The sequence below is a fragment of the Nerophis ophidion genome, linkage group LG23, assembly GCF_033978795.1.
Source record: "Nerophis ophidion isolate RoL-2023_Sa linkage group LG23, RoL_Noph_v1.0, whole genome shotgun sequence".
NCBI lineage: Eukaryota > Metazoa > Chordata > Actinopteri > Syngnathiformes > Syngnathidae > Nerophis > Nerophis ophidion.
The window spans coordinates 8,938,225-8,963,640 of NC_084633.1; the positions used below are offsets into that span (position 1 = coordinate 8,938,225).

Consider the following 25,416-nt stretch of genomic DNA (forward strand, 5'->3'; position numbering starts at 1 on the left):
TAGCGCATGCTTACTTTTACCGCATGCCTCTGGTAAGCGCCGGAGTGAGAAGAGGTTTTAAATTAATTAGTGTCCCGGCGGCAATTCAAGGAAATACAGTATGTCTTTGTTTTATGAAGTTATTTGATCATTTTGGTGGCAACTAGAAATGGGTGTGATAATTGATGTCGTAAGAAGTTTGTCCATTCTTCTTCATTCAGCGCCGTGTTCGCCGTGGCCCGCAAGATGCGCTCATCGAGGCGACGTCACTCGCCACCTTGACCTTTCACCCCTCAATTCCCCCGACGCCTGCTGCTGAGCTCTCCCGCAGCGGTGTTGGCTTTCGCCGCGCCGCTCTTCCCGGCCCCAGCACAAATACACAACACCCTCTCCGGTTGCACTTAATAATATTTACCCGGCGTTTTTAATTCCGCAGATACGGCTTCGGGAGTGGAGCACAGTGGCAGGCGGACAAAGCGGGGCGACCTCCAACCCTCCGGCCTTGGCCTCGCCAAGGTGAGTTCTTGTGTTTTGAACAATTCATATTCTCTTCAGCAGCGGGGCAAAATAAGCAATGTCGCCATTAAGAGCTCCAATGCAACAAAGAAACAGAGGGGCTGTTTATTTGTCCTTGTGCGGAGTGCCTTGCAGCTGTAGTGAAATGTGAAACTGGTAGCCCTTCGCTTGCTCCTCACTGTTGGAAAGACTGAATACAGCTTTTGTCCGTCACATATACACTACAGCAGGGATTCTCAATGTGATATGATAAACCACGGGTGCTCTTTAGTGTCACCCTAGTGCAGGGGTCACCAATGCGTAGCCCGTAAGGACCAGATGAGTCGCCCGCTGGCCTGTTCTAAAAATAACTCAAATAGCAGCACTTACCAGTGAGCTGCCTCTATTTTTTTTTTAAATTTTATTTACTAACTAGCAAGCTGGTCTCGCTTTGCTTGACATTTTTAATTCTAAGAGAGACAAAACTCAAATTTGAAAATCCAAGAAAATATTTTAAAGACTTGGTCTTCACTTGTTTAGTTCAAGTACCTAGGAGTCTTGTTCACGAGTGGGGGAAGAGTGGATCGTGAGATCGACAGGCGGATCGGTGCGGCGTCTTCAGTAATGCGGACGTTGTATCGATCCGTTGTGGTGAAGAAGGAGCTGAGCCAGAAGGCAAAGCTCTCAATTTACCGGTCGATCTACGTTCCCATCCTCACCTATGGTCATGAGCTTTGGGTCATGACCGAAAGGATAAGATCACGGGTACAAGCGGCCCAAATGAGTTTCCTCCGCCGTGTGGCGGGGCTCTCCCTTAGAGATAGGGTGAGAAGCTCTGCCATCCGGGAGGAACTCAAAGTAAAGCCGCTGCTCCTCCACATCGAGAGGAGCCAGATGAGGTGGTTCGGGCATCTGGTCAGGATGCCACCCGAACGCCTCCCTAGGGATGTGTTTAGGGCACGTCCAACCGGTAGGAGGCCACGGGGAAGACCCAGGACACGTTGGGAAGACTATGTCTCCCGGCTGGCCTGGGAACGCCTCGGGATCCCCCGGGAAGAGCTGGACGAAGTGGCTGGAGAGAGGGAAGTCTGGGCTTCCCTGCTTAGGCTGCTGCCCCCGCGACCCGACCTCGGATAAGCGGAAGATGATGGATGGATGGATTTTTACTTTGCTTCTTATAACTTTCAGAAAGACAATTTTAGTGAAAAAATACAACCTTAAAAATTATTTTAGGATTTTTAAACACATACTTTTTTACCTTTTTAAATTCCTTCCTCCTCTTTCCTGACAATTTAAATCAATATTCAAGTACATTTATTTTTTTTATTGTAAAGAATAATAAATACAATTTTATTTAATTCTTAAATTTAGCTTCTGTTTTTTCGACGAAAAATATTTGTGAAATATTTCTTCAAACTTATTATTAAAATTGAAAAAATATATTCTGGCAAATCTAGAAAATCTTTAGAATCAAATTTAAATCTTATTTCAAAGTCTTTTGAATTTATTTTAAAATTTTTGTTCTGGAAAATCTAGAAGAAATCATTTGAGCATTGAGCAAATTGGCTACTTCTGGCGGGCTTCACGGTGGCAGAGGGGTTAGTGCGTCTGCCTCACAATACGAAGGTCCTCCAGTCCTGGGTTCAAATCCAGGCTCGGGATCTTTCTGTGTGGAGTTTGCATGTTCTCCCCGTGAATGCGTGGGTTCCCTCCGAGTACTCCGGCTTCCTCCCACTTCCAAAGACATGCACCTGGGGATAGGTTGATTGGCAGCACTAAATTGGCCCTAGTGTGTGAATGTGAGTGTGAATGTTGTCTGTCTATCTGTGTTGGCCCTGCGATGAGGTGGCGACTTGTCCAGGGTGTACACCGCCTTCCGCCCGATTGTAGCTGAGATAGGCGCCAGCGCCCCCCGCGACCCCGAAAGGGAATAAGCGGTAGAAATGGATGGATGGATGGCTACTTCTGGCATTTTTTAAAAGTGTGTATTAAACTGGTAGCCCTTCGCATTAATCCGTAAACCAAGAAGTAGCTCTTGGTTTCAAAAAGTTGGTGACTCCTGCCCTAGTGGCTCTCTGCACCATTTTTTAAAAATTATTCTTGAAAATAGAAAAATATTGGGGGGTGGATACAAACAAACACAACAGTTTGTTTACATGCAAAATAGCCCACTCCTTCTTTGTCTCATTTTGTCCACCAAAGATTTTATGCTGTGCGTGAACGCACAAAAGTGAGCTTTGTTTACTTTTGTGGAGTGTTGATCAGGCATATTAGCTTGACTGCAAGATAATCAATGCTAACAGGTTATTTAGGCTAGCTGTATGTACACATTGCATCATTATGCCTCATATTTGAGCTCATTTAATATCCTTTACTTTTATCCTCATTTAGTTTTGCATGTCTCATGACACATTATCTGTGTGTAATATTGGCTGCATTTCAGATAGTTTGTGTGCCATGTTGTTCCAGACCACAGCAAACATTACCTCGCTTGCCCAAGATTGTGATAAATCCATTAGAAGGTATTTCCTTTTACTTGAAGACACACAGCTATACCTTTTTTTAGCCAGTCATTTCCAGAAGTTCTCACCTGAGTAGCCTCTGATTTACTAATGGTTTCTAACGTTGTAAAAATGGGTAGAACAAATATCACATTTCAACATTTCTGACGATGTTTTGCATCAGCCTGCGACAGTCATTTTGATAGTAGGCTATTATAGCTAATATAGAAACTTACGTAATGTTTCCTTCATTATAACACTTTTATATTTGGCTTTTAACTTTTTGCGGCTCGAGACAAATGTGTTTTTTGTATTTTTGGTCCGAAATGGCTCTTTCAACGTTTTGGGTTGCCGACCTCTGCACTAGTGGTAAGCGGCCTTCATGTTGTGGTATGCCAAAGAATCACATAATTGAATATTTCAACAGTGTTACTGTTCAAACTGTGTGTACTCTGGCCCAAAAATCTTAAATGTACTTGTTAAATCAAATATCTGCCTTGTTTTAATGACTTCTTAAGCCTATTATGCTACTGGATTTTAATGTTGGTCATTATGGTGGTACTTGGAAAGCTTATGTTTTATCGTAAGCTGTCATGCTGAGGAAATGAAATCGAACCAAAAAAAAAAATGTAAGAAAAATTAGCCAAATAATTGTTGCTTATCACACAAACCTGACAAAGTTCTTTAAAGAAAAAAAAAATAAAAAAAAAATAAATTATATTCCTCCATAATTATTGGCACCCCTGGTTGAGATGTGTTAAAAGCCTTAAAATAAATTCAGTGTTTATTGCAGAAGAATACTGTCACACTGAAAATTGTAGGAAAATGTAGCCTTCAACTCAAATGAATTGTAAGAAAATAAAAAAATCCCTGACTAAAAAATAATTATTTTTCATTAAATCACCTGTTCCACAATTATTGGCACCCTTAACAATTCCCAGGAAATAAATATAATTGAAGCATTTCTGTCATTTCTACAGTAGTTTACAAAGTTTACCAGAGTACGTAGGAACATTTAATTAGTAATTCATCACTTCCTGTTTCCCTGGGGTATAAATATGACGTGACACCGAGGCCATTTCTCTTATCCACTCTTAAACATGGGAAAGACAAAGGAACACAGCATACAAGTGAGGCAGATGTGCGTCGACCTTCACAGGTCAGGCAGAGGCTACAAGAAGATTGCCACTCAACTGCAGCTGCCCATATCCACTGTGAGAGGAATAATTAAGAAGTTCAAAACAACTGGAACAGTGGTAAATAAGCCTGGACGAGGACCCAAGTTTATTTTGCCACCACGCACAGTGAGGAGGATGGTAAGAGAAATCAAAAGATCTCCAAAGCTCACTGTTACAGAATTACAACAAATGGTAGCATCCTGGGGTCACAAAGTCTCCAAATCAACCATCAGGCGCTGTCTACACGCCAACAAGCTGTTTGGGAGGCATGCACGGAGAAAACCTTTCCTCACTCACAATCATAAACGCAAGCGTCTGGAGTTCGCCAAACGGTATTGGGGCTTCAACTGGGACCGTGTGCTTTGGTCAGATGAGACCAAGATTGAGCTTTTTGGCAACAAACACTCTAAGTGGGTCTGGCGTACCACGAAAGATGCGCATGCTGAAAAGCACCTCATACCCACTGTGAAGTATGGGGGTGGGTCAGTGATGCTGTGGGGCTGTTTCACTTCCAAAGGCCCTGGGAACCTTGTTAGGGTGCATGGCATCATGAATGCTTTGAAATACCAGGACATTTTAAATCAAAATCTGTTGCCCTCTGCCCGAAAGCTGAAGCTGGGTCGTCACTGGGTCTTTCAGCAAGACAATGACCCTAAACATATGGCCAAATCTACACAGAAATGGTTCACCAGACACAAAATCAAGCTCCTCCCATGGCCATCTCAGTCCCCTGACCTCAACCCCATTGAGAACCTGTGGGGTGAGCTGAAAAGGAGAGTACAGAGGAGAGGACCCAGGTCTCTGGATGATTTAGAGAGATTCTGCAAAGAGGAATGGCTGAAAATCCCTCTTTCTGTCTTTGCCCATCTTGTGAAACATTATAGGAGAAGATTAGGTGCTGTTTTGTTGGCAAAAGGGGGTTGTACAAAATATTAACACCAGGGGTGCTAATAATTGTGACACACATTATTTGATGTCAAATAATTATTTCTTTATGTGGGATTTTTTCCCCACTGAATAAATGCACTTGTATTGAAGGTTGGATTTTTCTCTTTTTTTCCATTAAGGTCCCATATTATTTAGAAAAAAAATAAAATAATTGGAAGCTAAAAAACACATCTCAACCAGGGGTGCCAATAATTATGGAGGGCACTGTATATATATAATTTTTTTTTTTCTACAAAATTGAAAAAAATCAAAATGGCCTTGCATGATTTGACTTCACTATATAGCCCATCCATCCATTTTCTACCGCTTACTCCCTTCTGGGGTCGCGGGGAGCGCTGGCGCCTATCTCAGCTACAATCAGGCGGAAGGCGGGGTACACCCTGGACAAGTCGCCACCTCATCGCAGGGCCAACACAGATAGACAGACAACATTCACACTCACATTCACACACAGCCTTTGGTGGAAACATTTTGGATACCTCTGATTTAAACAATACTCATATTTTGTAAATGTTATACAAAAAATATTTTTTACAAAAAACTATTTTTTTAGTTTTATGGTGTTTTTTTTTTGTTTTGTTTTTTTAACTTATCAATATTACTATTATGCTCAATGTTATGTTTTTATTAACTTCCTAATGTATTATTCATATTATTTTTAAATATTTTCTAAAAAATTTGAAAAATAATCAAAATGACCCTGCATGATTTGACTTCAGTACACGGCCTTTGGTGGCAACATTTTGGACACCTCTGACTTAAACGATACTTTTATGTTAAAAAAACAAACAAAAAAAAACGTTATCCAAAAAATCGTTTTACTAAATAATGTTTTCATTATTTATTGTGGTGTTTTTTTTTTAACTTATTTTACTTATCAATATTACTACTTTCAATTGTATGTATTTATTAACTTCTTAATGTATTATTTTTATTTTTACATATATTAAATAAAAAAAAAATTACTTGGCATACATTTTTATTTTCCAGTGTGGACGCCTTTTAAAGGTGGCATGTTTTATTTTTACTTCGTTTTTCTCAATATTCTCTTTTTTTTTTTTGTACAGCACTTTGTTTGCCACTTGCCTGTAGATGAAAGGTGTTTCATAAAGTTTGATTTAATTTGTAGTTTTTTAGTTTGGTCTTTATTTGATAGGACAATGCACAGAGACATTAAGCTCAAAGACAGACATGTTCTGCACCAGATTGTAGCTCATTTCCATCTGCAGTCCCTGGCTACCTAAATTAAAAAGATACAAAAAAAACATTCAGTGGAATTATAACAATAAAATTATGTTGAAGACATAAAATGCCCTTTCATTGACACATACGTAATATACATTAAAACCACACCTCTCCTTTACATCATAACCCATAGACAATACATGCTCTTGTTCACATTTGTCATTTGTAAAAACAATCATGATTTTAACAGACAAACCTCACAGCTTGCAGCAACATTTTCTCATGCATAAACATAATACACATTAAGTTGACATGTCAGACATAGTGCCCGCCATAGTGACCGTGTGAGCAACTTTGATTGCAATGAAGCCACTTTCCCAGGTCGCACAAAGTACTTTGCAGATTTAGCAGACCAGCTCTCGCCCTGCACAGCTGTTTTGTGCTTTGTAGTGTCTGTATGGGCTTGTAGATCTTTGGCCTCTTTATTTGCCACAGATACTTACTGTAGGTTCCTGCTTTGCACACAGTGCATTCTGCTTCCCATGTGTCACGGCCAAGACGAAAACACGGATACTTTTTCTGCAAATCATTCGTGAAGTTGCATTTATGATTCGGCATCACTCTTGTGTCCTCTCTGTGCCTCCACTCTCTCTCTCCCTCTCTCTTGTGTCCTCTGTCTCTCCACATCTCTCTCTTCTGTGTCCTCTGTCTCTTCACATCTCTCTTTTGTGTCCTCTCTGTCCCTCCACTCTTTCTCTCTCTCTCTTGTGTCCTCTCTGTCTCTTCCCGTCTCACTCTTGTGATCTCTCTCTCTTGTCCTCTCTGTACCTCCACTCTCTCTCTCTCTCTCTCTCTCTCTCTCTCTCTCTCTCTTCTGTGTCCTCTCTGTACCGCCATATCTCTCTTTTGTGTCCTCTCTGTACCTCCACTCTCTCTCTCCCTCTCTCTTGTGTCCTCTGTCTCTCCACATCTCTCTCTTCTGTGTCCATTCTCTTCACATCTCTCTCTTTTGTGTCCTCTCTGTCCTTCCACTCTTTCTCTCTCTCTCGTGTCCTCTCCACATCTCTCTCTCTCTTGTGTCCTCTCTGTCTTTTCCCGTCTCACTCTTGTGATCTCTCTCTCTTGTCCTCTCTGTACCTCCACTCTCTCTCTCTTTCTTGTGTCCTCTCTGTACCTCCACATCCCTCTCTTTTGTGTCCTCTCTGTCCCTCCACTCTTTCTCTCTCTCTTGTGTCCTGTCTGTCTCTCCACTCTCTCTTGTGTCCTGTCTGTCTCTCCACATCTCTCTTCTAGGTCCTCTCTGCCTCTTCACATCTCTCTCTTGTGTCCTCTCTGTCCCTCCACTCTCTCTCTTGTGTCCTCTCCCCATCTCTCACTCTTGTGTCCTCTCCCCATCTCTCACTCTTGTGTCCTCTCCCCATCTCTCACTCTTGTGTCCTCTCCCCATCTCTCACCCTTGTGTCCTCTCCCCATCTCTCACTCTTGTGTCCTCTCCACATCTCTCACTCTCGTGTCCTCTCCACATCTCTCACTCTCGTGTCCTCTCCACATCTCTCACTCTCGTGTCCTCTCCACATCTCTCACTCTCGTGTCCTCTCCACATCTCTCACTCTCGTGTCCTCTCCACATCTCTCACTCTCGTGTCCTCTCCACATCTCTCACTCTCGTGTCCTCTCCACATCTCTCACACTCGTGTCCTCTCCACATCTCTCACACTCGTGTCCTCTCCACATCTCTCACTCTCGTGTCCTCTCCACATCTCTCACACTCGTGTCCACTCCACATCTCTCACACTCGTGTCCTCTCCACATCTCTCACACTCGTGTCCTCTCCACATCTCTCACACTCGTGTCCTCTCCACATCTCTCACACTCGTGTCCTCTCCACATCTCTCACACTCGTGTCCTCTCCACATCTCTCACTCTCGTGTCCTCTCCACATCTCTCACACTCGTGTCCTCTCCACATCTCTCACTCTCGTGTCCTCTCCACATCTCTCACACTCGTGTCCACTCCACATCTCTCACACTCGTGTCCTCTCCACATCTCTCACACTCGTGTCCTCTCCACATCTCTCACACTCGTGTCCTCTCCACATCTCTCACACTCGTGTCCTCTCCACATCTCTCACACTCGTGTCCTCTCCACATCTCTCACTCTCGTGTCCTCTCCACATCTCTCACTCTCGTGTCCTCTCCACATCTCTCACTCTCGTGTCCTCTCCACATCTCTCACTCTCGTGTCCTCTCCACATCTCTCACTCTCGTGTCCTCTCCACATCTCTCACTCTCGTGTCCTCTCCACATCTCTCACACTCGTGTCCTCTCCACATCTCTCACACTCGTGTCCTCTCCACATCTCTCACCCTTGTGTCCTCTCCCCATCTCTCACTCTTGTGTCCTCTCCACATCTCTCACTCTCGTGTCCTCTCCACATCTCTCACTCTCGTGTCCTCTCCACATCTCTCACTCTCGTGTCCTCTCCACATCTCTCACTCTCGTGTCCTCTCCACATCTCTCACTCTCGTGTCCTCTCCACATCTCTCACACTCGTGTCCTCTCCACATCTCTCACTCTTGTGTCCTCTCCACATCTCTCACTCTTGTGTCCTCTCCACATCTCTCACTCTCGTGTCCTCTCCACATCTCTCCCCATCTCTCTCTCTTGTGTCCTCTCCACATCTCTCCCCATCTCTCTCTCTTGTGTCCTGTCTGTCTCTGTCCCTCCCTCACAAATCCTGCTGCTTGCGCTCGCCTCCGCAATTTTTGTTGTAACCCCTTCTTAGCCCCGAACGTACATTAAAAATACATGCAACTCTAACTCAAAATGCCAGGCATTTAAGAAACCCCGCCCGGACAGCCCCACAAAAGCGGACATGTCCCGGGAAAAGAGGACTAATGGCCATTCTCCTTTTGTTATTATCAAGTTGTGAGTCAAACAGGGGCGTGGGGTGAAGAAAACGGGGGTTGTAGCCCATTAACAAGTCTACCAAACATCTTGTCAGAAAGTCTATTCCACATTCAATGCGGCTTTCGGGTTGCTCTCCATCTGTGCATACTCCATCTCCAGGTAAGACAAAAAGGATGTTCTGTGAGGCGAGTCCGTGTTGATCGTAGCGAGGATCTTGTTTATTATGGCACGAAATGAGGGCGCGTCGGCTGTGCTTAAGGGCAGCATTTCCTCGAACGTACTACCCGACCAACTTCTTTAACTCCAAATAATGACTGACTGTATTTCCAATTTGAAAACGTGCTTCTGTCTCCGCCCTCCATTGTTTACTTCGGTGTCGCACACGTGTGTCATCCTCATGCTAAAAATGTGACTTATCGCTTACTTGATGTTACTTTCCAAGACGGCAAGAAGAGATAACATTTCTTTTTACGAGGGGGGAAATAATAAAAATAGTAACGCACAGTAGGACTGGGCGATATGGCCTTTTTTTAATACCTCTATTTTTAGGCCTTATCGCGATATACGATATATATTACGATATTTTGCCTTAGCCTTGAATGAACACTTGATGCATATAATCACAGCAGTATGATGATTACATGTGTCTACATTAAAACATTCTTCTTCATACTGCATTAATATATGCTACTTTTAAACTTTCATGCAGAGAAGGAAATCACAACTGAGTCAATTGACCAAAAGTGTATTTATTAAAGTTATTAAGCGATGGTCAGATACATTTTAAGTGTCAAATAAAAATGAGCTGGATAATAGGAAATTAAATAGTATTCGTCCTTCACTATGTGGTAGGTTACTAAGGATGTTATGAAATTCTCTTCATTCTCTAGCGAGTGACTTTTCAAACTATCCTACATATTATCAGTAACGCTTTTGCCCCAGACTTGACAAATTACGGTTGTCTGTTCGATATATTCCCACTTGAAGCCGAACCACCGCCAGACAATGGACCCCCTGCTGTTTTTATTGAGAATTAAGTCTTCCTTTGTTTGTTACCAGAGCCGCACCTTCTCTCGTACGGCTACGTTAGCATCACAGCTAACGTTACCCAGTCTGCTACTTCTCTGCTGGGCGAGGGCGTATACGTGTATGACGTGACAGTATGTGACGTAAGTTTGTGTGCCTACTTGTTTGTGAGGAGAGACAAAGCGTGAAAAGAGCCTGTAGTGTAATGCCCGCAGCTAAAAGCAACTGCGTGAGAACGTATACTCGAATATTACGATATAGTCATTTTCTATATCGCACAGAGACAAACCCGCGATATATATCGTGTATATCAATATATTCCCCAGCCCTAACGCACAGTGACTTGGATTAAATATTAATCTGACCACTAGATTGGAAATAGTAACGCGTTAAATTTGTCGTTAATGGAAAAAAGACGTCATAATAGACTAACGTGCTCATGACACGTTATCTGTGTGGAATATTGGCTATATTTCAGTTGTTTGTGGGCCATGTTGTTCCAGACCACAGCAAACATTACCTAACTTGGCAAAAATTGGAAAAATATATTTTTTTAAAAAAGCCTGCCTTTTCCTTTTAACTTGGACACACACGTCTATACATTTTTTGGCCATTCTGAGCCAGTAATTTCCAGAAGTTCTCTCACCTTCTGAGTAGTATCTGATGGTTTCTAATGTTGTAAAAATGTGTAGAATAAATATTAAATTTCTGTCCACAAAGATTAGCGTCAGTAATTTTAATAGTAGGGTATTATAGCTAGTATAGACATGTACATCATGTGTTGCCTTCACTATAACACTTAATTACAGCTTTTCATTTTTTGCAGCTCCAGACAGATTTGTTTGTTGTATTTTTGCTCCAATGTGGCTCTTTCAACGTTTTGGGTTGCCGACCCCTGATCAAAGTCAATGTGGTGAGGGATGACTGTATTAAACACGTCAAGTCTTTTTGAATAGCACATTTTTTTTATTGTTGCTGAAAAGCGAGCGCCTTCGTGTACAAAGCCCGTTTCTATATGAGTTGGGAAATTGTGTTAGATGTATATATAAACGGAATACAATGATTTGCAAATCATTTTCAACCCATATTCAGTTGAATATGCTACAAAGACAACATATTTGATGTTCAAACTGATAATTTGTTTTTTGCAAATAATCATTAACTTTAAAATTTGATGCCAGCAACACGTGACAAAGAAGTTGGGAAAGGTGGCAATAAATACTGATAAAGTTGAGGAACGCTCATCAAACACTTATATGGAACATCCCACAGGTGTGCAGGCTAATTGGGAACAGTTGGGTACCATGATTGGGTATAAACTTACATGAAATGTTAAGTAATTCACAAACAAGGATGGGGTGAGGGTCACCACTTTGTAAGCTAATTGTTGAACAGTTTTAGAACAACATTTCTCAACGACCTATTGCAAGGAATTTAGGGATTTTACCATCTGCGGTCCGTAAAATCATCAAAAGGTTCAGAGAATCTGGAGAAATCACTTCACATAAGCGATATCATGGACTTTTGATCCCACGGACGGTACTGCATCACAAACCGATATCAGTGTGTAAAGGATATCACCAGATGGGCGCAGGACCATTTCATAAAACCACTGTCAGTAACTACAATTGGTCGCTACATCTGTAAGTGCAAGTTAAAACTCTACTATGCAAAGCCAAACCCATTTATCAACAATATCCTGAAACGCCGCCGGCTTGGCTGGGCCCGAGCTCACCTATGATGGACTGATGCAAAGTGGAAAGGTGGTCTGACGAGTCCGCATTTCAAATTATATTTGGAAACAGAGGACGTGGTATCCTCCAGAACAAAGAGGACAATAACCATTCAGATTGTTATCGGCGCAAAGTTCAAAAGCCAGCATCTGTGATGGTATGGTGGTGTATTAGTGCCCAAGGCATGGGTAACTTACACATCTGTGAAGGCACCATTAATGCTGAAAGGTCCATACAAGTTTTGGAGCAACATATGTTGTTATCATGGACGCCCCTGCTTATTTCAGCAAGACAAGTGTTACAACAGCGTGGCTTCGTAAAAAAAGAGTGCGGGTACTTTCCTGGCCTGCCTGCATTCCAGACCTGTCCCCCATCGAAAATGTGTGGCGCATTATGAAGCATAAAATACGACAGCGGAGACCCCGGACTGTTGAACGACTGAAGCTCTACATAAAACAAGAATGGGAAAGAATTCCACTTTCAAAGCTTCAAAAATTAGTTTCCTCAGTTCCCAAACATTTATTGAGTGTTGTTAAAAGAAAAGGTGATGTAACACAGTGGTGAACATGCCCTTTCCCAACTACTTTAGCACGTATTGCAGTCATGAAATTTTAAGTTAATTATTATTTGCAAAAAAATTAAGTTTGAGTTTGAACATCAAATATCTTGTCTTTGTGGTGCATTCAATTGAATATGGGTTGTAAAGCATTTGCAAATCATTGTATTCCATTTATATTTACATCTAACACAATTTCCCAACTCATATGGAAACGGGCTTTGTACTTGAAGAAATACTTATGCTAATGACTTATCTTATATTTGTTTACCCACACACCCACACACAGATATGGGCATCCTTATTGGGATTTATCTCCCAGCAGATGGAAAAGGCTATCATGGTCCCCGCGAACTGAATGGACTTTTATCACCTGTGACGGGACGTCCTGGAAGCTGCCCGTTAATCGTGTCCGGGCGGGGGTTGCGAGCGGAGGAGAGACGAGCAAAGGAGGCACAGGCGATAAACGGGGATGGCCTCCAGCCGAGGCAGATAACACAAAGCCGACTCCTGACTCCTGAGGCAACCAAGGTCAGAGAAAAGAAAACACATCGACAATAGAAGAAAACAAACATTAAGCATGTTTGCGTCGGAGAACATTGAACATCAAATAGTTAATTTTGTTTTTGCAGCAGTCATTATTTTACAGTAAAAAAAACTAAGTTTTAGTAAGCAGGATTTAGCAAAAAAAAAAAAAAAAAACTTCCAAGAACCCTTTAGTGATGTGCGATTCAACTATTTTCTTTCTGATCCGATACCAAGTAAAATTCAGGTTGGTATCTGTACCGATTCGATGCCAGTACTTTTTGCAAATATATCGAACCTGTCTGCTAAAGTTGTGTAATTTCTAATAACTTGTCTAAGAAATAAAAGTAAAAATGTCGGAAAAAAGAACAAACAAATCCCAATGTAATAAGAAAAAGCTGAAATTGTTTAAATAATAAATATTTCCAAGCACATTCTAGTGGGGTGTGATACAACTGATTCGCATTCTGAACAGATACCAAGTAAAATTCAGGCCGGTATCAGTGATACCGATCCGATACAGATACTTTGTGCAGATACACCTAACCTGTTCGCTAAAGTTTTGAAAGTTCTGTAATTTCTAATAACATATCTAAAAAAAAATAGTAAAAATGTAGGAAAAAAAGAACCAACGATCCTCAATGTAATAAGAAAAAGCTGGAATTGTTAAACTAATAACATTTCCAAGAACCTTTATCGAGGGGTGCGATACCACTGATTTTCTTTCTGATCCGGTACCAAGTACAATTCAGGCTGGTATCAGGGATACTGATCTGATAATTATACTTTGTGCAAATATAGCTAACCTGACTGCTAAAGTTTTAAAGTTGTCATTTCTAATAATTTATCTAAAAAAACAATAATATAAATGTAGGAAAATAGAACAAATGAATCCCAATGCAATAAGAAAAAGCTGGAATTGTTCAACTAATACGTATTATTTCCAAGAACCTTTTAGTGAGGAGCGATACCACTGATTTTCTTTCTGAACCGATACCAAGTAAAATTCAGGCCGGTATCAGGGATACTGATCCGATAACGATACTTTGTGCAAATATACTTAACCTGTCTGCTAAAGTTTTGACAGTTTGTAATTTCTAATAACTTATCCATCTAAAAAAATATAGTAAAAATGTAGGAAAAAACAACAAACGAATCCGAATGCAATAAGAAATAGGTGAAATTGTTCCATCCTTTTTCTACCGCTTGTCTCTTTCGGTGGTCGTGGGGGGGTGCTGGAGCCTATCTCAGCTTGAACTAATAAATATTTCCAAGAACCTTTTTAGTGATGTGCGATACCATCGATTTTCTTTCTGAACAGATACAAAGTAAAATTTAGGTTGGTATCAGGGATACTGATCCGATACAGATACTTTGTGCAAATATACCTAACCTGTCCGCCACAGTTTTGAAAGTTCTGTCATTTCTAATAACATATCTAAAATATAATAGTAAAACTGTAGGAAAAAATAACAAACAAATCCCAACGCAATAAGAAAAAGCTGGAATTGTTCAACTATTAAATATCATTTCCAAGAACCTTTTGAGTGATGTGCGATGCCACTGATCTTCTTTCTGATCCAATACCAAGTACAATTCAGGCTGGTGTCAGCGATACCGATCCGATATCAATACTTTGTGCAAATATAGCTAACCTGTCTGCCAAAGTTTGGAAAGTTATGTAATTTCTAATTATAACTTGTCCATCTAAAAAAATATAGTAAAAATGTAGGAAAAAAGAACTAATCCCAATGCAGCAAGAAAAAGCTGAAATTGTTCCATCCATTTTCTACCGCTTGTCCCTTTCGGGGTCGCAGGGGGTGCTGGAGACTCTCTCAGCTTGAACTAATAAATATTATTTCCAAGAACCTTTTTAGTGATGTGCGATACCATCGATTTTCTTTCTGAACAGATACCAAGTAAAATTTAGGCTGATATCAGGGATACCGATACTTTGTGCAAATATACCTAACCTGTCTGCTTAAGTTTTGAAAGTTGTGTAATTTCTAATAACTTTTATCTATCTAAAAAATAGTATAAATGTAGGAAAAAAGAACAAACGAATCCCAATGTAATAAGAAAAAGCTGGAATTGTTCAACAAATAAATGTTAATATTTCCAAGAACCTTTTAGTGATGTGCAATACCACTGATTTTCTTTCTGAACCGATACCAAGTACAATTCAGGCTGGTGTAAGCGATACCGATCCGATACTGATATTTTGTGCAAATATACCTAACCTGTCTGCTAAAGTTTTGAGAGTTGTGTAATTTCTAATAACATATCTATCTAAAAATTATTGGTAATTTGAGAAAAAACAGCAAAAAATGTATATAATGACAAAAAGCTGAAATTTGTTAAACTAATATTAATAATATACTTTGTCACCTATAACACACAGGTTTGTCTTTAAATATATATATTTGTTTTTAGCATTTCAAAATAAAGTCAAAATGGGACTTGACATTTCAGTATGTGGCCTTTGGTGGTAAACAATTAGAAGCCCCTAGTCTAAATGATTAGAATCTGTCAAAATAAAATATACTTCAAATATAAAAGAATGTTTAGTTGGTGAAAGAATAAAATATGAATTAATTAGAACATTTACACAATCATAATGAACACAGTTAAATGTGTAACTGAATATTAATATTTTTGTACATGCTGAAGTTTTGACACACTAGCTTATGCAGTTAAAAAATCTTATTACTCTATTTTTACATTGGAAAAAAATGTAAGAAAAAAGAGCAAAAAAATCGGTATGTAATGAGAAAAAGCTGAAATGTTTATATATCTCATAGCTGACACTTTTTTAGCATTATTTTTAAAATACTTTGACTTTTCATAAAGAAAAAATTTGGACACCCTGAACCAGGGGTAGGGAACCTGTGGCTCTTTTGATGACTGCTCCTGGCTCTCACATTAATTTTACCTGACATTGCTTAACACAAATAATAATTCCGCTGGTAATTACAATAACGTTGAAAATATAAAACAGTCTCATGCATTTTAATCCATCCATCAGTTTTCTACCGCGCCTGTTCTAGAAGTTGCATTAATGGTAAGAAGTAATTTATACATTATTGGTTAGCTTCAGAATACCGATGTTATTAAAAAGAATAAGATACTTATTATACTCTAAAAATGTTGGTGTTGCTTAAAAATGCACGCCTTTAGTTGTATTCAGTGTTAAAAAGATATTATATGGCTCTCACTGACATACATTTTAAAATATTTTGCTTTCATGGCTTTCTCAGCAAAAAGGTTCCCGACCCCTGCCCTGAACCAAAGTATCAAATGTATCTATATTTTGATAAGGGGATCGATATTGGAGCATAAAGATCTGGTATCGGTGGTGTCGATGTTTTAGTACCGATCAGTACCTTCCAGAGACCCCCTGAGTGGACTTCTCCCTTCCCTTATTTTGTATATTCCGGAGAACCAGCGTCCTCTACAGTTGACTTTTGATTTTGGACTATTTATTTTGTTCTCAAGGACCTTATGCAAAAAATGAAGCTAGGCAAAGATTATCTCTGAGACTGCGTTCCAAAGTTTTCAAGAATCTGCTGCAAAAATGTTAGTCAAGTTTTTTTTTAAACCGAATTCACGGGCCAAATGATGAAAAAGAGAACTTAAAATGGAAACCTGAGGAACACCAGGAGTATAACTTAAGATGAACAAATGACTCGCGGCTGCATCTGAAGTAAACAAACTGCAGCAACAGCTCAGCTGGCTCGTTGTTAAAACATGGAAGCAACATGTCTGCCAGCTTCCGATCAGAGTACTACTGAGTTTGTTGGTGACGAACCCCGAGATGCAGAGAAAGAGGCAGGCATTTTGCAGGTAAACATGATTTATGCTTTAAATACTAAAACAAGAACAAAACCGGAAGGGTTCAAACAAAAAGCGTGCATGAGGCGGATAACAAACTAGGCTATGAACAAACAAATCGGAAGCAGGGAACAAAAAACAGTAAGCTACAAACCTCTACCAAATATAGCTTACCGCTACGCTGCAATGACACGACCAGTAGGAACAAGTACAAAATGACATTACGCGACAGGTAGCAACGACACGACACGCAATACGTGACAATAATCCAGCACTGACTGGAGGAACAAAGCAGGTACAAATAGGAGCGGGCTGATTGACACCAGGTGTGGCCAGGTGCCAATCAGCCGCACCTCAGGGGAAATAGTGCCCAGGAAGAAACACAGAAAACAGACAAAATAAGAGCACCGACAATAAACACTACACACACACACAGAAGAAACAAAGACAAATGCAGAGGGAAAAACTAAAACATAGACAAACTGTCAGGGGCAAGCCTGACAACTACGAGAGGCTCTTTAATACTTTTCTCCATTTATTGTCCGATTATCAAGAATAACGATGCTGCATTTAAACGAAAAACATTGAAAAATCTGCAGGGTATAAACTAGAAACTCATGGTGTAAAAATGTCTCTGCAAACCATTATTTTGGCGACATTGTGAGACGCAGACAGTTAGGTTTGTGATTTTTACTCAAGTAAATATTAAAAAACCTCATAAAAACCCCAAAACCAGTGAAGTTGGCACAATGAGTAAATGGGATACAATGATTTGCAAATCCTTTTCAACCTATATTCAATTGAGAGACTGCAAAGACAAAACACTTAACGTTCAAACTGGAAAACGGAACATTTTGCAAATATTGGCTCATTTGGAATTTGATGTCTGCAACGCGTCTTACAAAAGCTGGCACAAGTGGCAAAAAAGACTGAGGAAGTTGAGGAATGCTCATCAAACACTTTTTTGGAACATCCCACAGGTGAACAGGCTAATTGGGAACAGGTGGGTGCCATGATTGGGTATAAAAGCAGCTTCCATGAACTGCTCAGTCATTCACAAACAAGGATGGGGTGAGGGTCACCACTTTGTGAACGAATGCGTGAGCAAATTGTCCAGCAGTTTAAGAAAATTTCTCAACGAGTTAATGCAAGGAATTTATGGATTTCACCATCTACCGTCTGTAATATCATCAAAAAATTTCAGAAAATCTGGAGAAATCACTGCACGTAAGGGGCTAAGCCTGTGACCTTTGATCCCTCAGGCGCTACTGCATCAAAAACCGACATTGTGTAAAGGATATCACCACATGGGCTCAGGAACACTTCAGAAAACCACTGTCAGTAATTACAGCTACATCTGTAAGTGCAAGTTTAAACTCTACGATGCAAAGCCAAAGCCATTTGTCAACAACACCCAGAAACGACGCCGCCATCGCTGGGCCTGAGCTCATCTAAGATGGACTGATGCAAAGTGGAAAAGTGTTTTGTGGTGTGACGAGTCCACATTTAAAATTGTTTTTAGAAACTGTGGACATCATGTCCTCTGAAACAAAGAGGAAAATAACCATCCGAATTGTTATAGGCGCAAAGTTCAAAAGCCAGCATCTGTGATGGTATGGGGGTGTATTAGTGGCCAAGGCATGGGTAACTTACACATCTGTGAAGGCACCATTAATGCTGAAAGGTACATACCGATTTTGGAACATATGCTGCCATCCAAGCGACGTTATGGACGCCCCTGCTTATTTCAGCAAGACAATGCCAAGCCATGTGTTACAACAGCGTGGCTTCATAGTAGAAGAGTGCCGGTACTAGACTGGCCTGCCTGTAATCCAGACCTGTCTCCCATTGAAAATGTGTGGTGCATTATGAAGGCTAATATACCACAACGGAGAACCTGGACCGTTGAACAACTTAAGCTGTACATCAAGAAAGAATGGGAAAGAATTCCACCTGAAAAGCTTCAAAAATTGGTCTCGTCCTTTCCTAAACGTTGACTGAGTGTTGTTAAAAGGAAAAGCCATGTAACACAGTGGTAAAAATGCCCTTGTGCCAACTTCTTTGTAATGTGTTGCTGCCATTAAAATCTAAGTTAATGATTATTTGCAAAAGAAAAATGATGTTTCTCAGTTCCAACATTAAGTATAATGTCTTTGCAGTCTATTTAATTGAATATAAGTTGAAAAGGATTTGCAAATCATTGTTTTCAGTTTTTTTTATTTACGATTTACACAATGTGCCGACTTCACTGGTTTTGGGTTTTGTAGAATGTTTACTCTACAAACCCTTTGTAGGGCTCAATAAAAGACAAGTCTGCTTCCTGACTATGGCAACACACCTAGGACAAACTTACCCTAAATAAGTGCATAGATATAAAATTGGCTCAGAAGTGTAAGAAAACAAGAGTTTACAACAAAAGCAGTTATCAATACCAACTGGGTATTGAATGGGCTTTTACTTGTTTGGTTTGCTGTCATTGTTTGTACATTTTAGTTGGACTTCAGGATTCTATTGGTCCGTTCTATTCTACCTAAATAAATTCCAATCAACCAGCGCTATTTATTACCTACTCTGTTTGTGTCCTATTGTCCTTACTAAATCTGTGCTGGTATGACAATCACGTTTCTTGAATCTTTGAAATACAGGATTTTATTATTAAACAAATTAACGTTCATCAACGCATGAACACACAAAACACCCAAAAGATTGATCCTGACAATCCTGCCACCGCGTCAGACTTTGACACCTAACCAAAAATATGGTCATCCCTGTTAGTCCTAAGTCATAAAATAAAGTCAAGAACAACAATAGTAAATCTGTCAGTTGACAGCAAGGAGATGAATTATTATTTTTTTAGGGGCATGAAGTAAAAGCCCAATAGGTATTTTATTTTCATTTGTCAACTTGTAGATCAAACATGACATGTTTCTGCTTTGCATCACAGCGTCATGAACTGACTACCACTCCCCGTCTTCTAAAAAAAAGGATGACTTCATGTGAGGGAGGGGGATGACCGTACAACACACTTTCTACGTCACTCTCGAGAGCTGTCACGTAATCAGCTGTTAAGAAGGCAGCGTCATTTGCTGTCAATCATTTTATTTTCATGCGCCGTGTCTTGATTTGTTACGATAGTGCACATGTGTGAATCTCTCCCTTTAAAATAAATGCCCATTATTTTGTGGATTAGTGAAAAATGATATTTCAGAGTGTTAATCCGAGAGTTATAGCCATCCATCAGCCTCTATTTAATAATAGGGATCGGTACCTTTTTCACATTTAAATCAATACCGGTACTTAGCGGTACCAATTGTTGGTACTTCTGTGTGTGTATTCATGTGGTATTGAACTTTCATGTGTTTTATATTAAAATTATATATTTTTGTTTATCATTTACAAATGTGTGTGTGATGTATATAAACTTTTGACCACGACTGTATATACAGTATATACCGTGTGTGGTGTGTGTATATATATATATATATATGTATATATATATATATATATATATATATGTATATATATATATATATATATACTAGGGGTGTGGGGAAAAAATCTATTCGAATACGTTGCGCGATTCAGAATCGATTCTAATTTTTTTTAAATTGTTTTTTTTTTTTTTTTTTTTAATCGATCCAACAAACCACTACACAGCAATACAATAACAATGCAATCCAATTCCAAAACCAAACCTGACCCAGCAACACTCAGAACTGCAATAAACAGAGCAATTGAGAGGAGACCCAAACACAGCAAAGAACAAACCAAAAGTAGTGAAACAAAAATTAATATTATCAACAACAGTATCAATATTATTTATAATTTCAGCATAGCAGTGATTAAAAATCCCTCATTGACATTATTAGACATTTGTAAAAATAAAAAAAAATAGTGTCACAGTGGCTTACACTTGCATCGCATCTCATAAGCTTAACACACTGTGTCCAATGTTTTCACAAAGATAAAATAAATCATTTTTGTTTCGTTTAATAGTTAAAACAAATTTTTTATTGCAATCAGTTGATAAAACATTTTCCTTTACAATTTTATAAAAGCTTTTTTTTTTTTTAAATCTACTACTCTGCTAGCATGTCAGCAGACTGGGGTAGATCCTGCTGAAATCCTATGTATTGAATTAATACAGAACCGGAAAAATATCGTTTTTGAGTAGAGAATCGCGTTGAATTGAAAAAATCGATATCGAATCGTGACCCCAAGAATCGATATTGGATCGAATCGTGGGACACCCAAAGATTATAAGCCCTTGTGTATGTGTATATATGTATATACAAACCGCGTTTCCATATGAGTTGGGAAATTGTGAGTTCAGATATATTATTTCTTTATTTTTTCACGTTGAATATGTTCTTTGCAATTTAAATTCTGACAGTACCACTTAAGATATGTTTTAATTGCTGATGCAGGTTTGATTTTTAAATGCGCTAGAAAATTACCCGTTATTACACTGTTATTGGTGATTCATCCATCCATTTTCTACCGCTTATTCCCTTTTGGGGTCGCGGGGGGCACTGGCACCTATCTCAGCAACAATCGGGCGAAAGGCGGAGTACACCCTGGACAAGTCGCTACCTCATCGTAAGGTCAACACAGACAGACATTCACACTCACATTCACACACTAGGGCCAATTTAGTGTTGCCAATCAACCTATCCCCAGGTGCATGTCTTTGGAGGTGGGAGGTAGCCGGAGTACCCGGAGGGATCCCACGGATTCATGGGGAGAACATGCAAACTCCAAAAAGAAAGATCCCGGCTTGAACCCAGGACTGCAGGACCTTCGTATTGTGAGGCAGACGCACTAATCCCTCTTCCACCGTGAAGCCTGTGGTGATTCAATGCTCAGTAAATGTGTTGTTTTTGTATAGTATTTCTCCAACAATGGTCCTTTGGGGACATACAGTATATGTTAGTTTGTGAGGTAATCATTGAAGTCGTAGATCACTGAAGGCCTAGGTGGGAAACGCACGGCCCGCCACTGGATTTAATTATAATATTAGTCCAGATATCATTACCAAATAACCTACCTGCTCAATCACGAAGCCACGCATGTTGAAACTATTTCAATAAAAGCAAAGGATGCCATAAATGTCCGAAGGCGCGGTCAGTCCCGGTCTTTCCCAAGCGGCACGTCCTATTCCAGTAAGTGAGCTTCTATTAACAAACAGAAAAATGAGTATCATTAGCATGGACGCGGAAAGGTTGTTGACCCTGAGGCGGTACGGCGCAGACTTCCGACGCTCTGCTGACGGACTATTTGCTTGGACGCCGCTCGCGCGATTGAGAGGCGATGACTGCCGAAGGGAAGTTGTCCGTCAGAGCCCGCCGGTGTTTCCAGTCCTTACAGGTGTGAACGCATCACCCTCCTTTTTAACGTCGTTGACCGGAATACTCGTGTGGAGCGACCGCAGGGATCGTGTGTACCTGTATCCGGATGGCGGGATAAATCTCAGAGGGAGGAAACTGCGTAGACCCCCCCTTTTAGGATTTCTGCGTCTGTCAACGCTGCTGCTCGTCAGGGCCTCAGCACTGCATTATGAGGAAATTATATGTCAGCTAAAATTGTGTGAAGGGAAGATGTTGGGCATGAAAGCCACAAGCAGTTGGTAGATTTACTCCAAACTCTCATTTCACTCGAACTGTCCAGCTGGCAATGATGAAGCTTCTATTGCTGTCTGATAGGTAAGACTTCCTCTGGTGGTTTCTGGATAGGCCTGACTTACTGTCATGGTAACCTGAGCTTAATCCTCTGCCTTCAACATTCAGTGCAGAATTCATGCTGAAAAGATCATCAGATTTCACAAGTGGATGTTTTGCAACCGTCATGGCCGCTTTTCTATCATATGAGCCATAGTTTTAAACACGACATGAATTTGCTACTATAGCGCTGTTTTTTCTTTAGGGGGTTTCTTCCTGTTTCACGCTCTACTGCACGGGCTCCCAAACTTTTTGACTCGGGGGTGGGGGCGCATTGGTTTAAAAAAAAAAAAAAGTGGCCCGTGTGAAGTCCCAAGTTAAAAAATAGTTTATTTTTTTAGTTTTTTTAAATTTTATATTTTTTTATCTGTACTTTGCTGTCTCTTTTCTACTGCCTGTTACACTTTGTGTCTTCTGGCCGCTCAGACAAATAATATTGTCTAATGTGTGTGTGTGTGTGTGTGTGTGTGTGTGTGTGTGTGTGTGTGTGTGTGTGTGTGCGTGCGTGTGTAATAATATATAATATGTATGTATATACATATGTGTATATATATATATATATATATATATATATATATATACGCATGACGTGCTCGCCTGTGTATCGGCTGGGGACATCTCTGCGGTGCTGATCCGCCTCCGCTTGTGATGGTTTCCTGCCGGCTCCGCTGTAAACGGGACTCTCGCTGCTGTGTTGGATCCGCTTTGAACGGGACTCTCGCGACTGTGTTGGATCCATTATGGATTGAACTTTCACAGTATCATGTTAGACCCGCTCGACATCCATTGCTTTCCTCCTCTCCAAGGTTCTCATAGTCATCATTGTCACCGACGTCCCACTGGGTGTGAGTTTTCCTTGCCCTTATGTGGGCCTACCGAGGATGTCGTAGTGGTTCGTGTTGTGGTTTGTGCAGCCCTTTGAGACACTAGTGATTTAGGGCTGTATAAGTAAACATTGATTGATTGATCATGATCGATGTAAAGCTTGACTCACTAGTTTCAAATACGAGATCTAATAAAATGACTGCAAGATTCTGTCTGGTGTTGTGAGTGCAGACGTGTCGAATTCACGTTTCCTGGCTTCTGCAAAAAAGACGGGTGAATAAATGGTGGATCTGTACTCGCGCCTGTTGTGATGTGTAAAATACTTGCTAGAAAGCATCAGCGACTGTCCTTGCATTCCCTTTCATACAGAAGTCCTACCGGCTGAAGTCAGTTACTAAGAAGGAAAGACTCAATATTTGACCCTAACCTAACAGTCTTGGCAGGGACCACGGATCAGGCAGTGTTGCAACATGAACAGCAGATCTGCCAGCCGCTGTGGCGTTAAAATCCTGAAATCAAGGAAAGTAACAAAAGAAGCATCTGTTTAAATTTGTGTCGGGACCATATTGATGGTTGTCAGTCACTTTTGTTCTGTTGCAATCAATCAATCAATCAATCAATGTTTACTTATATAGCCCTAAATCACTAGTGTCTCAAAGGGCTGCACAAACCACTACGACATCCTCGGTAGGCCCACATAAGGGCAAGGAAAACTCACACCCAGTGGGACATCGGTGACAATAATGACCCAGTGGGACGTCGGTGACAATGATGACTATGAGAACCTTGGAGAGGAGGAAAGCAATGGATGTCGAGCGGGTCTAACATGATACTGTGAAAGTTCAATCCATAATGGATCCAACACAGTCGCGAGAGTCCAGTCCAAAGCGGATCCAACACAGCAGCGAGTGTCCCGTTCATAGCGGAGCCAGCAGGAAACCATCCCAAGCGGAGGCGGATCAGCAGCGCAGAGATGTCCCCAGCCGATACACAGGCAAGCAGTACATGGCCACCGGATCGGACCCCTTCCACAAGGGAGAGTGGGACATAGAAGAAAAAGAAAAGAAACGGCAGATCAACTGGTCTAAAAAGGGAGTCTATTTAAAGGCTAGAGTATACAAATTAGTTTTAAGGTGAGACTTAAATGCTTCATGTTATATACCAGGAAAACTAACAAATAATTGACTTTGAATGACTGTCTTAGCAAGACTTGTCGTTTTTTAATCAATTACTGTAATGTATAAGCACATTTTTGGACTAAAGCAGTATTTGTCTTGGCAAAATTTCACCTATAAAATATTATTCCCAGTTTACAGCATAGTTTGCAAACAACAAAGTTTTCATGCCTAAGCACTGGTACAAACAAGCACTTGTACAAAGTTAAAGTACCACTGATAGTCGCACTCACACACCAGGTGTGGTGAAATTACACTCTGCATTTGACCCATCCCCTTGTTCCACCCCCTGGGAGGTGAGGGGAGCAGTGAGCAGCAGCACTGGGCGCGCTCGGGAATAAATTCAGGGATTTAACCACCAATTCCAACCCTTGATGCCGAGTGCCAACCAGGGACATAATGGGTACCATTTTTATAGTCTTTGGTATGACTTGGCAGACATTCTAACCACAAGGCCACTGAGCAGGTTGTATAATTGTTGTTATACAGTGGAATCTCGATTTACGGACTTAATTGGTTCTTAAAAAACTCAAGGCAAGGTCATTTTGTTTATGGAGCACAATTTGGACACAAGGCAAGATTAAAAGAAGAAAACATAATTCAAATTAAAATCAGAAAATATATTCATCCTTTCATTTTCTACCGCTTGTCCCTGTCTGGTTCGTGGCCGTGTTGGAGCCTATCCCAGCTGCACTTGGGCGGAAGGTGGGGTACATCCTGGACAAGTTGCCAACACAGACAACACTCACACCCACGTGTTGCCAATCCACCTATTCCCAATCATCATAAAAACATTCATAATTAGAATCAATCCGATGCTGGAGATGAAATACT

At 40.6% G+C, this 25,416-nt stretch overlaps 1 long non-coding RNA gene across 2 annotated transcripts in view; it reads left to right on the forward strand.

Moving 5' to 3' along the window:
• The first annotated feature begins 212 nt into the window (after nt 1-212).
• Nucleotides 213-25,416, forward strand: part of LOC133541864 (uncharacterized) — a 74,103-nt gene continuing 48,899 nt past the window's right edge. Inside the window, exons 1-2 of one of the 2 annotated variants that reach the window (XR_009803989.1) lie at nt 213-495; nt 12,832-13,040. This is a non-coding gene — a long non-coding RNA (uncharacterized LOC133541864). The remainder of the gene's footprint in view (nt 496-12,831; nt 13,041-25,416) is intronic. The other variant, XR_009803990.1, reaches the window with a different exon arrangement.